This window comes from Gopherus flavomarginatus, chromosome 3, assembly GCF_025201925.1.
Source record: "Gopherus flavomarginatus isolate rGopFla2 chromosome 3, rGopFla2.mat.asm, whole genome shotgun sequence".
Lineage (NCBI taxonomy): Eukaryota > Metazoa > Chordata > Testudines > Testudinidae > Gopherus > Gopherus flavomarginatus.
The window spans coordinates 180021597-180034785 of NC_066619.1; the positions used below are offsets into that span (position 1 = coordinate 180021597).

General features: G+C 38.0%; 1 pseudogene; it reads right to left on the bottom strand.

Annotated features, from left to right (window-relative positions):
• The window catches only part of LOC127047370 (bifunctional heparan sulfate N-deacetylase/N-sulfotransferase 3-like), an 88101-nt pseudogene that overhangs the window by 40997 nt on the left and 33915 nt on the right, over positions 1-13189 (bottom strand).

Consider the following 13189-nt stretch of genomic DNA (forward strand, 5'->3'; position numbering starts at 1 on the left):
AGCCAAAGTCAGGGGGACCTGGTTCAGGAGGGAGACAAAGGCTGTAGTTGAGTAGGATGTGGAGGCAGAATCATGGAATCTAGCTGTGGAGAGAAGCCCAAGCAGCTTCGAGGTAGGACTGAAGAGCTGAGAGCCAGGCTGGGAAGCAGCTGGTTGCTGGCAAAGGGGGCCAGTGGTAGCTGCAACTGGTGGACAGCCTGCAGTGGCCCGTAATAGGGGTACTATATGGAAGGGCCTGAACACCACTGCAGGTTATGGACAAAGGGCTGCAGGCCAATGTATGGTTGCCTCCAGGAAAGGGGTGTCTTAAATGAGAATTCCAGGCACTAAATGAATCCCAGGCACCTTCAGACCCCTGTGTTGGATTGTGATACTGTATATAGGTGCTACTAAAATAGCAACATAAATTACAGTGATTAATAATGCAGGTACTCATAATCAAGGAATGCTGTGAGATTATTTCTGTTTTTAAAACTGTTCATTAAAATTCATTTGTACCACATTGTACTCTGTTGGATTCAGTCGCTTTCTCAACACTAGAAGTGTATAGGATTAAGCTCAATATATTGTTATGAGACAGGGAACCTTTTTAGTGAAGCCTTTGTGCATATTAGATTAATATACTTTTAAAGTGTATTAAACTAAACAGCCTGATGGCATTCTTAGTGCAGAGTCAGAGCGTCCACACAGAGTGTTAGGACAAAGTAGCTAGCATGCTTTAAATCCACACTCTAGCATACTACACACTAACTTCCCTGCACATCTACCAATGTGATATATGCCATCATGTGCCAGCAATGCCCCTCTGCCTTGTACATTGGCCAAACCGGACAGTCTCTAAGCAAAAGAACAAATGGACACAAATCGGACGTCAAGAATTATAACATTCAATAACCAGTCGGAGAACACTTCTACCTCCCTGGTCCTCAAAGTCACAATACGCCAACAAAAAAAACTTAAAAAACAGACTCCAACGAGAAACTGCAGAATTGGAATTAATTTGCAAACTGGACACCATTAAACTAGGCTTGAATAAAGACTGGGAGTGGATGGGTCATTACACAAAGTAAAACCTATTTCTCCATGCTATTTTTTCCCCCTACAGTTACTCACATCTTCTTGTCAACTGTTGGAAATGAGCCATCCTGATTATCACTACAAAAGTTTTTTTTTTCTCCTGCTGATAATAGCCCACCTTAATTGATTACTCTTGTTATAACTAGTATGGTAACACTCATTTTTTCATGTCCTCTTTTTATATATATCGTCTTCTTATATTTTCCACTGCATGCATCCAATGAAGTGGGTTTTAGCCCACAAAAGCTTATGCTCAAATAAATGTGTTAGTCTTTCAGGTGCTATAAGTACTCCTCATTCTTTTTGCTGTTACACAGTAACACAGCTACCACTCTGAAACTTAACTTCCCTGGGTAGGCCAGCTCTAAATTGCCTGTCGTGTGTTGAAGAATCACAAAGCACCTACCTGGAATTCCTTAGCCAATCCTTAACTTTTATTTAAAAACACAGAAACTCTGAGGATTTGATTAGATAAAAAGCAGCAGTCTAACCAGCTCTTCGTTCAGTAAGAATATCTTCAGATTTTGACAGAGGCAGAGAAGAATATTACGAGCAAAAATGTACATATTTTGTCCATTTTAGACAACAGGAATACAAAGCACAAATTATGTTTGAACTAACTCATCGTGAGTTTGAGCTAATTCATCAGACATAGTTAGCCTTTTGGGGACAGATTACAATGTCGTGCAGAGCACATATCTAACAGTGTCCATATCACAGAACCCCCTTCCTAGAAATAGCCTATAGATAATATTTTGGACCATTTGTGGGGTGTTGAGGATCCCTCACACCCCCTGCTGACCTCACTGTTAGTCATTTATGCTGTCCTCTCCCCTCAGTTCATAGCACATGAGGGGTTCCCTGAGTCAAATAAAAAGACACAAAGAGGATCCTCTCTTTTCCTTATGAGAGAGGGAATCAGAAGGAAACAGAGAAAGGAAAAGGTGGCCTGTCTCCCAGGCTGTCTTTCTGGAATCAGCTGTATGAGCTTGTTCTATCAGAGTCTTAGTGGGGTCTATCTCCAGTCCCTCCTCTGGGGACATACTGTCTCTTTCTCAGCTGACCTATCTCTGTTGTCATCAGTCTCTGAGGTGGGGCAGCCCTCCTCCTTTTTTTTGCACATGGTAGATTTTCACTTTTTAAGCTCCTCTACCTCTAGGCAGAACAAACTTTGCAGGTGTACCTTGTTAACAGGCCCAGAAGAGCTCATTAATCTCTTCTCCACCAGAGTGAGGGCATGTCCCTTCACACCATTCCACAGAATTTAATATCAATTCTGCTGGAGAATGCCATAAGATATAGCATAAAAATATGCTATATCTTATGGCATATAAAAATATGATATCTTACTGATCAGCAATAGTGATCTTAAGTTCCTAATAAAGCATTTGTCTTATATACAGAAACAAAGTAACAAAACTTCTACTATTTCCTAGCTGTAGCCTATAACTGAGGCTATTCTGGTCTCCTTTTTTTTATTTATCCAGTATGCAGTGCTTCTCAGAAAAATAAATGGATGCAATAAAGAATGGAAGACTTACTCTGTGGCACAAAAAATGCCTATAGACAAGACAACCAAATGTTACAGGTGAAAAATAAAGCACAGAACAGCTAAAAAGCAGTTCAGTTTACGTACCCATAACAAGACCTTCATTTGCTTCTATCCTGGTACTCACACCAAAAACAATTTTCTGGAACAGGCTCTGAGCTTGTTGACTCTGAACAAATTGAGCAAGGAAATAGCTCTTTTTGTATTTTTAAACATCTAATTTATTCTGTGGTTCCTAGTCAATATAATGGTAATTGGAATCATCATGACTAATGGTCAAGTCATTTTACAGGCCTTTTCTATTTGCATAAACCTCTCATCTCCCTTCTCACCCTTTCTTTTTTCCCCCACAATATTTTTCCTACTTATATCCAAATTAACTGTGATGTGCTAGATCAACTCCACATTCAGTATATTATTTGTCTCCCTAAATTTAATATCTTCCTTCAGTCATATCTCCACTACCACTGAGACTGTTTCTCATTGTACTATATCTATGTCCTCATATTTTAATATTGTAGTTTATATCTTTAATCTTAGTAGGACTTCCATAATCTTGTTTCTTCATAATTATTATTATTAGGTCTCCCACTTGTCTGCTTGGCAGTGAAAAAAAAATCTTTAGTTTTTGTTTTACCAAGGATGTTGTTGAACCCACTATGAACCCAGTGTTTCAACTATATCTTCCTCAAGCATCTGTGTGCCTTTGTAAATTAATAATTACCTTTAACAACTTTGTGTTTTGTGTACATTTCAGTCTGGCTGTGTACACTTTTATGGCCATTTATATCTACTGAACCACTTTTTTTCTAAGTCACATGTGGGCAAGATTTCAAAAGTAACTAGTGATTTGGGGTGCCAGACTTGAGACACCTGGGCTTGGTTTTCAGAGGATGGCTGCTCAGTACTTTCAGATAATCAGGATCTTTTAAGATATATCAACTTGGACCCAAAAACAGCATCATGGGCTAGATTCACCCAGCATAATTTCTAGGCACTGTACCACCTCGTGGAATCTACAGCCTTGAATTAGGTCGCTATGCTCATGATACAATGCATAGGGAGAATTAGGTGCCCTCTCCAGATATAGAGGCACCTTACCATTTCTTGGAAGAACAATGCAGGCACCTGCCTAACTCTACACAAAATGGCTGAGGAGGACAACAATGAACTCCTCCCTCATCACCTTTAGCCCAGTGATTAGAACATTCACTCAGGTTATAGGAGACCCTTATCTAATTTCCCCCTCTGCCTATTGAGGAGAAAAGATTTGAACTGGGGTTTCCCACTTCCCAATGGACTATGGGATATTTTAATGTGGGGCTCTCTCAATCTGTTCTGTTGAGGCCATTCCACTTTGAATAAATAAATAATTAAATATGCATTAAAGCAGAGACAGAGTGAGAATGATTCTGTAGTCCTGTGGGAGATGAATTCAAATCCCTGCTTCCCACCAGCCAGAGGGAGAAACAGATACTGCATCTCCCACATCCTGAGTGAGTGCTCTAATCACTGGGCTAAAATAAGGTAGAATGGGTACCACCAACACTTCGTCCTCCAGCATTGGTGGCATTTTGTATGGGGCCCAATCTGTTAGGTGGTCTCAGTAGATTGGCTACTGGATTGGACTCTATAGGCAAAATGGGCAGGGTGACATCTAGTTTGAGGATCCTGCCTGGGCTTAGTTTTAGGCCTGGGTGTGAGGACTGTGTGCATGTAATAATAAACAAATAAATAAATAATTTTCCACTGATGAAATCCCTTAGGAGGCTTGGGAAGGTTAAGTGACACGAGTGGGGCTTTTGAGGATTTAAATTTTGAATTTATATGCCTAAAGTGGCAAAACGCACCTAACTCCCTCTGTTGATCTAGCTCCAAAATCACTAGTCACTTTTGAAAATCTTGGCTATAATACCAAATGTTAAACTCTGCCCTATTCAGAAATTGACTGTTGCTATCCATAAAACATACAAGTTCCTTCTAATATTTCTGAGATTGTCATACTGACCACAGAACCAGCAACTATAGTTTGTGGTTATATTTCCTTGCCTTCAAGCTTGTACCTGCAAAGCAATTGTGATTCAAGCTGTGTTACTGTTAAATATGTCATTAATAATTTCAGTAAGACATTATATCTTACCCAATATAGACTGTAATGCACAGAGGCTTTTTTTACATCATAATAGGTTTATTTATCTACTGTGTTTTGCATAATTAGCTGCTAATGAGCCTCTAACTTCCACTGCTGTAAGGTCTAGATATCCATTCCTCTCTCAATGAATTCATTTTTGCTGTCTCATTAACATACTAAAAAAACTGAAAATTGTATTTTAATTAAAGGTTAAACTACCTCTAGCTGGAGTCATTAAATAGGCTGATAAGTGCCAAGGAAAATACAAGAACTTCCTTTGTCAGTCAAGGGGAGAACATGAAAACTAAAATGGCCCACTCTCATATGGTGAAAGAAAGGATGGTATATTATTATTCTCGTTTATTTTTCCTTCTTAAATTATTTATTTTGCAACTGCCTTGCAGCCTGAAAAGGAACAGAATGAAAAGAGTGCTTTTTCTAAGAAGTTTTTAAAATTGCTTTTGTATCTATTGAAATAATTTCATTCAATGCCTTCCACTTACAAGAACACATTTGGTGGCAATGAGAAAATGTCTTTTTATCCAGGAAGTGCCAAAGAAACATCTTCAACTTCAGACTCCTTAAACTTCTCTTTGTGTCCTCAGCAGTGTTGACAACCCCAAGAGTTAAGAAATTGGGTGATGCCCAAAAAATCATGAGATTAGCTTAACATCATAAGATTTTTAAAAATAATAGAGTTTGGGTCTTTTTATTTGCCTTCTGTCTTTTGAGTCTTTAGGATTCACATTTCCCAGCCTTTCTTCACAACCAAGAGGGCTAGAAGCATACTTTAGATCAAGGGTCGGCAACCTTTCAGATGTGGTGTGCCGAGTCTTCATTTATTCACTCTAATTTAAGGTTTTGTGTGCCAATAATACCTTAACGTTTTTAGAAGATATCTTTCTATAAGTCTATAATATATAACTAAACTATTGTTGTATGTAAAGTAAATAAGATTTTTTTAAATGTTTAGGAAGCTTCATTTAAAATTAAATTAAAATGCAAAGCCCCCCAGACTGGTGGCCAGGCCCCAGGCAGTGTGAGCACCACTGCAAATCAGCTCATATGCTGCCTTTGGCACGCATGCCATAGGTTGCCTACCTCTGCTTTAAATGATTCACAGGGTTTTGTTTTTTTTAATATGTAACTTCAAGACACATGCAATAAAATCATAAGTTGGCAGGACTGCCCCAGTTCCTGATCTCTGCAAACTCTTTAAGAAATTAATCATGTTACACACTTAATTTTATAAATTTGTGGTCTAGAGAGAGATGAGAGAGCAAGAGGGGGAGGGCACATCAGAATCAATGACATCACAACCCTCTCCTTGTGCTGGCAAGTATATCAGGACAGAAAAACAACAAGGGACAATACTAACCTCCGTGCATGCAACAATGTTAATATACCTGTGCCATTTCAGCTGAATAGTGGGGACTTCTGCAAAGGGATTCCTCAGGGTGGAAGGTAAGCACCATAGACACTTGGCCATATCTACAGTTGCCGGGGATCGACGCTGCTGCAAACGATGCAGTGGGGGTCAATTTAGCAAGTCTATCTAAATTTTTAGGCACCTAAATACATTTAAAAATATGGTCCATAATTACACATTAAAACCTTTGTAAATCCGTCAGTGTACTTCTTTTTTTCACCTTGGCTGATGCTACTAGATTTTTAGAGATCTATATATTTATAGCTTAAAATAAATTCTGAAATGTATCATTAGAAAATGCTGCAATTACTTGAAATAAATATCTAAACCTTCCTTCATATTCATTTTTAGATAGTCTTTTTCCAGGTTTATGATTGGGTTAAACCTCTTTGAAACAGAGATAGAACCAACACCTTTCATTTAAAATAGTTGTGAGAAACCATTAAGCTCCTTTACATAACTAGATAGCTAAAACAATAGGAACCTCCACCCCAGAACATGGGCAGCTCACCTCCCAAAACAATGGCCCATGCAAGGCACATGTGGGTGAAGGGGTTTTGCTGGCTATTGTCCTGTAAAGGTTTGTGTGCCTGTGAGAGAAATATCAGGAAGACCAGAGAAGCTGAGAAAGGATGCAGCATGGGGGCACCAGACACAGCCTAAATAAGTGCTAGATCACAGACGCTGGCTTCTAATTTTCCCCAGGGATGCTCAACCCCCACTCATCCCCAGGCCCTGTCCCCACTCTACTCATTCCCCCCAAGGACTCACCCCCACCCTGCCTCTTCCTGGCCCTACTCCACCCTCGCTCTACCTCATTCTGCCCCTTGACCTGAGTGTGCCCCATTCCTGCTCCTCCCCATCCCTCCCAGCACCTCCTGCATGTCGCTGAACAGCTGCTCTGCCGTGCTCAGGAGGTGGGGGAGAAGTTGATCAGCGGGGACTGCCAGTGGGCAGGAGTGGGGGAAGGGAGAGGAGCATGGCTGCTGGTGGGTGCTAAGCATTAATTTTTTTCAGAATCAGCACCTATGTGCGGGAGCATGGCCCTAAGAAAAACCGAGAAACAGAACTTTTAGGGCTGAGCACTGCCTAAAAATGGCTTGGAGCTGTGAGTAAAGAAACTGTCTCCTGCTGTTTGATTCCTCTTGTGCTCAGGGAAAAAACGTCTTGTATATTTTTTGTAAATAAAAGGATTGCATCAGAGATCTCCAACTCCATCATTAACTTACCTAACAGAAACAACCTGCAAGAGTCTGATCTGGTCAAAGGGATGCCATTGTGTTGTAAAGTAGGTCTGAAAATTAGCACAAAAATCCATTTGTTAACAATTGATAATGAATAAGTATAAGTCTAAATGCAGAATTTAAGGAAGTAATACTTATCTGAGCAATGTCTAAAGTGCCAGTAAAAAAAAATTAAAATAGATATCTGCATATTGTATTTGAAAGACAAAAAATTATTTACATTTTCTGGAAATTCTGAATAGAAATATATAAGGAAAACAAAAAAGAGCATTTCTTCACACACAAAAATCTCTTTTGGACTAATTCATGTCTTCCTCTACAAACACAGACTTCTGGACTTCACAGCTTTACTTCACTCCTTGGCATAAATTGAGATCGATCCCATCCAGTGGTGATTCTTGTAATATTGAAAAGTGTAATATACTACACCCCTAAATGTCAACATGAATTCTGTTCCTGACCTTTGATTCAGGTACTTCATCCTGATCTACTTAATGTGCAAAGTGCCTTAAATCTCTCATGAAAGCTTTTCCTCATATTAAATTAAGTGAAGATATCTCAAATGCTTAGCAGCTGATTTTCCCTAAAGATAAAAATCCAAAGTAAGCCAACTTAATTAAGAATTAATTCCCTTTAAACCACAGCCTGAATTGTTCATTTCTACTTCAGTCCCTGATCAATTATTTGTGGCACGAAATTATCTACCAGACGTGGGTGCAAATTAATTAAAATGACAAAAAGTAATTTCACATATCTTGTCAGATTCCATCCAGTGTTTTTTTTTAATTTCTACGTGTTAATAAAATGTATTAGCCTCTTTATAAGACTATCTGTAATGACTTCTCTATTTCTCTACATAGACCAATATTATCAACTTTATTATAGCACCATCTATTTCTCACTATCTGGTGAGGTTTTAAAGGGCATCCTACGGAACTCCTTCCACAGGAGGCTGCATAGCTAGCTGCTGAACAGGTGCAGAGAACCTTATAATATTCAACAACACTGTAAAAAAAAAAATCTCTGATCAAGCAATCTTATTGCCCTTGAACAAAAAGAAGGAACTTCTTCAACCAACTACTGGTTGTTTTCATTTTGGAAAACTAACATGACGTTTTGGCAGCTGAATACAACAGGAAAGCTAGCAAACCATCTTGGAAAATATTCACCACAGAAGGCTCTGGAACTAAACTTCTAGCTCCACAAGTGAGAGTAGGGAAAGATCACAACAGTGAAATACTGCTAGTAATTTAACAAATGTTTTCCTCCTTAGCTTGTTACAAACCAATGTAATCTGATGCATGTACTTGTAGAGAAGAGGAGAACCAAGGAAAGAGGCAATATTACTGGGCAAACAAACATATGAAGCTGCTCTTTTTACTGAGAGTGTTTTTTTTCTGAAAAACATGCTGAAAAAACTGACAATATGGCAGAGTGTTCAACATATGGAACTTAAAAAGAAGGAAAAGACCTTTTAGGAGGATCTGGGGCTTTTCTCCTCCAGCGATGTTTTTTAAAGTTTCTACCATCTGGCACAATCTGGTCCACTATAAAGGCTACAAAACTGCTTTTTTTGGAGGGAAGGGGGGGGAATATTTTTCTCTCTCTGTATATTTATAATCTCCAGGATAATTTAACAGTCCACAGAGTAGGGTCAATTACATGACAGGCAAGAAAAACATCCAAAACTTCTCTTCAGCATGGTGGCAGATTTTTAACAAGAGATCTATGGAAACCCAAAGAGTCCCTTTCATGATTTTTCCATTCTTGAGTGGATCTCTCTGATGAACATATGCATCTAGTAAATAGTAATGAGAAACTACAGCACAGTCAAAATATTAGAGCATGAGTCATACAGGTTTGAAGAAAAGGGCCACAATTTTCAAAAGCCCGAGCCTTAAACTAGGCACCTAAATCCACATTTAAGCAGCTAAAAATGACATTTTAAAAAGTGCCTAAATAATTTAGTTGCACAAGTCCTATTGAATTCAATGTGTGCTCCTAAATCACTCAAGCATTTTCGACAATCCAGTCTTCTAATGTCTGAATATAGACTTAGGCCCCTAATTTTAGGCTCTTGAACATTTTGTCTGTTATCTGTAATTTTTGCAGCTCATATGAATGCAGAGTTTATGTATAAATTGAATTTTTAGGACTAGATCATCAGTCTGAGAGCTCTAGCGAGTTCAGCATTTAGACAACCTGGCCATCGGTGCTACAGCATAACCAGTGCTAGTGCACAATGCAGATAAGGCCAAACATGCACACAAACATTGAAGGCTAATTTGAGAAACTAACAGATAGTAAGAGTACTGATACAGAGAACCTTAAATATTGTTTCGTTCTCATCCTTAAACTCATTTTTGTAGTTCAAATATTAGATTTTTGCTGTACATATCTCTCTGTGATATAGCAACAACACTACTTTAAAATACTGTTTGAGGAGACATCCAGTGTAAAGAATATCTTTACTGAATATGAAGGTTGACATCCTGCACTCCTACTAGAGTTTTGCCACTGACTTCAGTGGAAAATTTCACCCTAGATGTCCAAACCTAACAAGCTATACCCGGGCATGGCTCATGACAAGAGGTTCTACTAGGACATGTCACGTTCTAAAGCCCCAAGACTGCAAGTCGGACCTTATCCTTGCATGCAGCCTTAATAAAGTCAAAGAGGCTCTGAAATGGTGCAGGTCCTGCCCATTCAAGATAAGGCCCTTGGTCTCCAAACCCACATGCAGCAATGAGGTACTCAGTATCAGTAGGCTTCTTTTTGCCTGGCAGAGGGAAAACTGATTTGCTGAAAATACTTTATAAAATTCTCCAAAAGCTGACACTTCTACTCATAGGAATTGGTCCTGTTGAAGTAATCAGTGTTTGAGCTGCTTTATAATCTTTAAAATAACTATCAGTGGTTTTGGCAGTTATCTCCAAAGGACCAAAAAAGAGGAAAGACAGATAGGACAAGGCCTTTCTGAAGAGATTTTCTTAATTGCCAGGGCTCGAAAAATGTACCTGACACATGCTAACACAAGGACTGAGCCTGCTTCTCAAGGTGGAAAAATAACTTCTGATCTTTTCCAACTCATACTTTTTCCTGTCCCTAGTCACATGATTTGATTCATATTAAGTTTTGGGGAATAAACTGATCACCTAGGAAGGAATCTGCCCACTGTTAGCACTGCACAAATAACTAGCTGTGTTAATAAAATGGTTGTCAGAAAACAAATTAACAAAGAAGGATTAAGTTGATATTTTTCACGAGTAATTCTTACCCATGTAAGAAGTCCAATTTTCACATGATTAGTCCTTGAAAAGTCCCATTATTTATTGTTTGACTAAGGATTACTTACATGAGTAAAGGCTGAAGGTTGGTTCCTGAGTAATGTTAATTTTGTTAAAATTAACTAATGTGAGAATTTCAAGGTGCATATATATGATCTTAATCTGAATAAAATTGAAAATGTTACCTCATCTTTATTTTTAGCAAACTACTGTAAAATGTGCACATCTTTTTACATAAGTGAAGCTGTCATTAGCTTATGAGAACTCGGCACAACAAATGTTCTTACATTTTCACTGCAATTTTTTTAAAAACCTAATAGCAATGCTTCAATTATATTATCTCTAGGCTCTATGCGATCTTTATATTGAATGAATATCAACCTGAGTACAATGTTTATCTATTTATGCTCAACGTTTTTAGTTTATGTAATTTGTTAAATGTATGTAACATTAATATAGACAGTTCCAATCTTGCTTTTATTGAAGTCAGAGGGGAAAAAAAAACATTTATTTCAACAGGATTTAAATTGCATAGATTAATTTATTCTGGTGATAGTAAGAATACAGAATTTTGAACATTACAATTTATCAGAAACTTAACTGTATGTACATAAACAGAAAGTAAGCAAAGATGTATGGCCTCTTAAATTCTAGATACAGCCAGGTAAGCAAGGACCAGATCCTCAGCTGACCTAAAGAGACAAACATGAAGCTAAGGATCTGTGCCTTTGACATTACTGCTAGAGGTAGTCATTGTATGTATAGTTGATAGTTCACAATCACTGCTTGGCACTATATTTTTTGCAGTAAAATGTAATTACTCTATAAGCCACAGCAATTAAGATTATACTCTTTAATAAATTCTCGTTCTTAGCATCACATCCTTGACATATATCCTCATACCCTCCTTCCCAAAAAAGATGTCATCTATGTTCTCAAGGATGTACCATTGAAGGACAATGTGAGCTTTTTCCCTGACAGGAAAGAGACAGCATCTATAAAGATTAGCTTGTGCAGCCAAAAGTTCAAGACCCGTTACAATTAGTAGACCCTTTACAATTTCTGAAGCTTTGGTAATATGATGTAAAGGAGAACGGTGGTTTACACAACAGTCCTTAAGGCTTAAATTCTTATACAGGTGCAATGGAAAGCCTTTTACGTGAGCACTAAGCAAAATGTCCTCATTGGTTTTATGAAAACCAGCCATGAGAACATTGTAATCCACATACTGTCTGTCCAAAATGTCTCAGTGCAATAGATCCATATTCACAAATTTTAAAATATTTTCCATAAATAGTGCATATTTCCCCCTTCCTTTACTGATAAGACTTGGAATATTACCTTTGCCAGTTGCAGTTTCCATGTTATACTGAAATCTACTGGATTCTAGGATTGTAATAATGTCCTGTCTCAGTTGTGAATACTGGTTGTCCGCCAACACCAGGACCACAGGATCAGTTCTAGATCCACCAATGGGTTGATCTCTTTTCATTTCAAGTAGACAGTACAATAAAAATCTTGATGTCTCCACATTCCAGTTTTGGGAAAGTTTTAGAAACTTCTATTTCTTGCTTGTATCCATTGCACAAATACTAAAGAGAAACAACAATGCTTGTCATACAAAATAAGGCCAAAAGACCAATCAGTCTTCAAACATGTCTATGATAGTGATTTCCAACCTGTGGTATGTGGACCCCTACAGTCTGCAGGCTATGCCTGATATTTCCAAAGGGGTCTGCAAGTCCATTCAAAAGTTTGTAGGGATCTGTAAATGAAAAAAAGTTTGAAAACCACCGGTCTAGGAAATCTGACCACAGAGTTCATGGTTTAGGACTTTCACTCTGCCTGTCTTGATAATTACCTGTGTTCCAAGGGAGGAAGGACATGTTTTGAAAGCAATCCTTAACAGCTCATGTAACCATTGCAGTAAGTAACTGATGTTTGTTAAAGTGAATTTGATATATTATCCATAAGTCCTCATTTTCAGTTAGCTGTATGCTAACTATGCATGGCATAGTACAATCTCTAAACTCGCTATATGATGTTGTGATCATTACTATATCCATTACCTGTTTAATTTCTACCTGATATAGTAACTTAGAAGAAGAATTCAGATTTCCAATGGCAATATCTGAAAAACAAAACAAAACAAAACCCACACAACTGTATTCATATTACAAATAGATTAAAATAATCAAATAAAAATGTAAAGTCTGCTCATTTACTGAAAATCAAGAGTAATGGCTAAGATACAAAATAGTTATCTATAACGAGACAAAACAAATTACAAGCAGTTTGAAGTTTCATTACTGAAGAGGAGTATACAAAAGATACTGTAGCACATCTGCAGCCACCTAATTCTTAACGGAGGTCACTATTCAGCACACTAAAGCCCTGATCCAAAATCTACTGACGTCCATATGACCCTTTATATTGACTTCAATCAGGCCCTATGGCCATTTGGAACTTCAT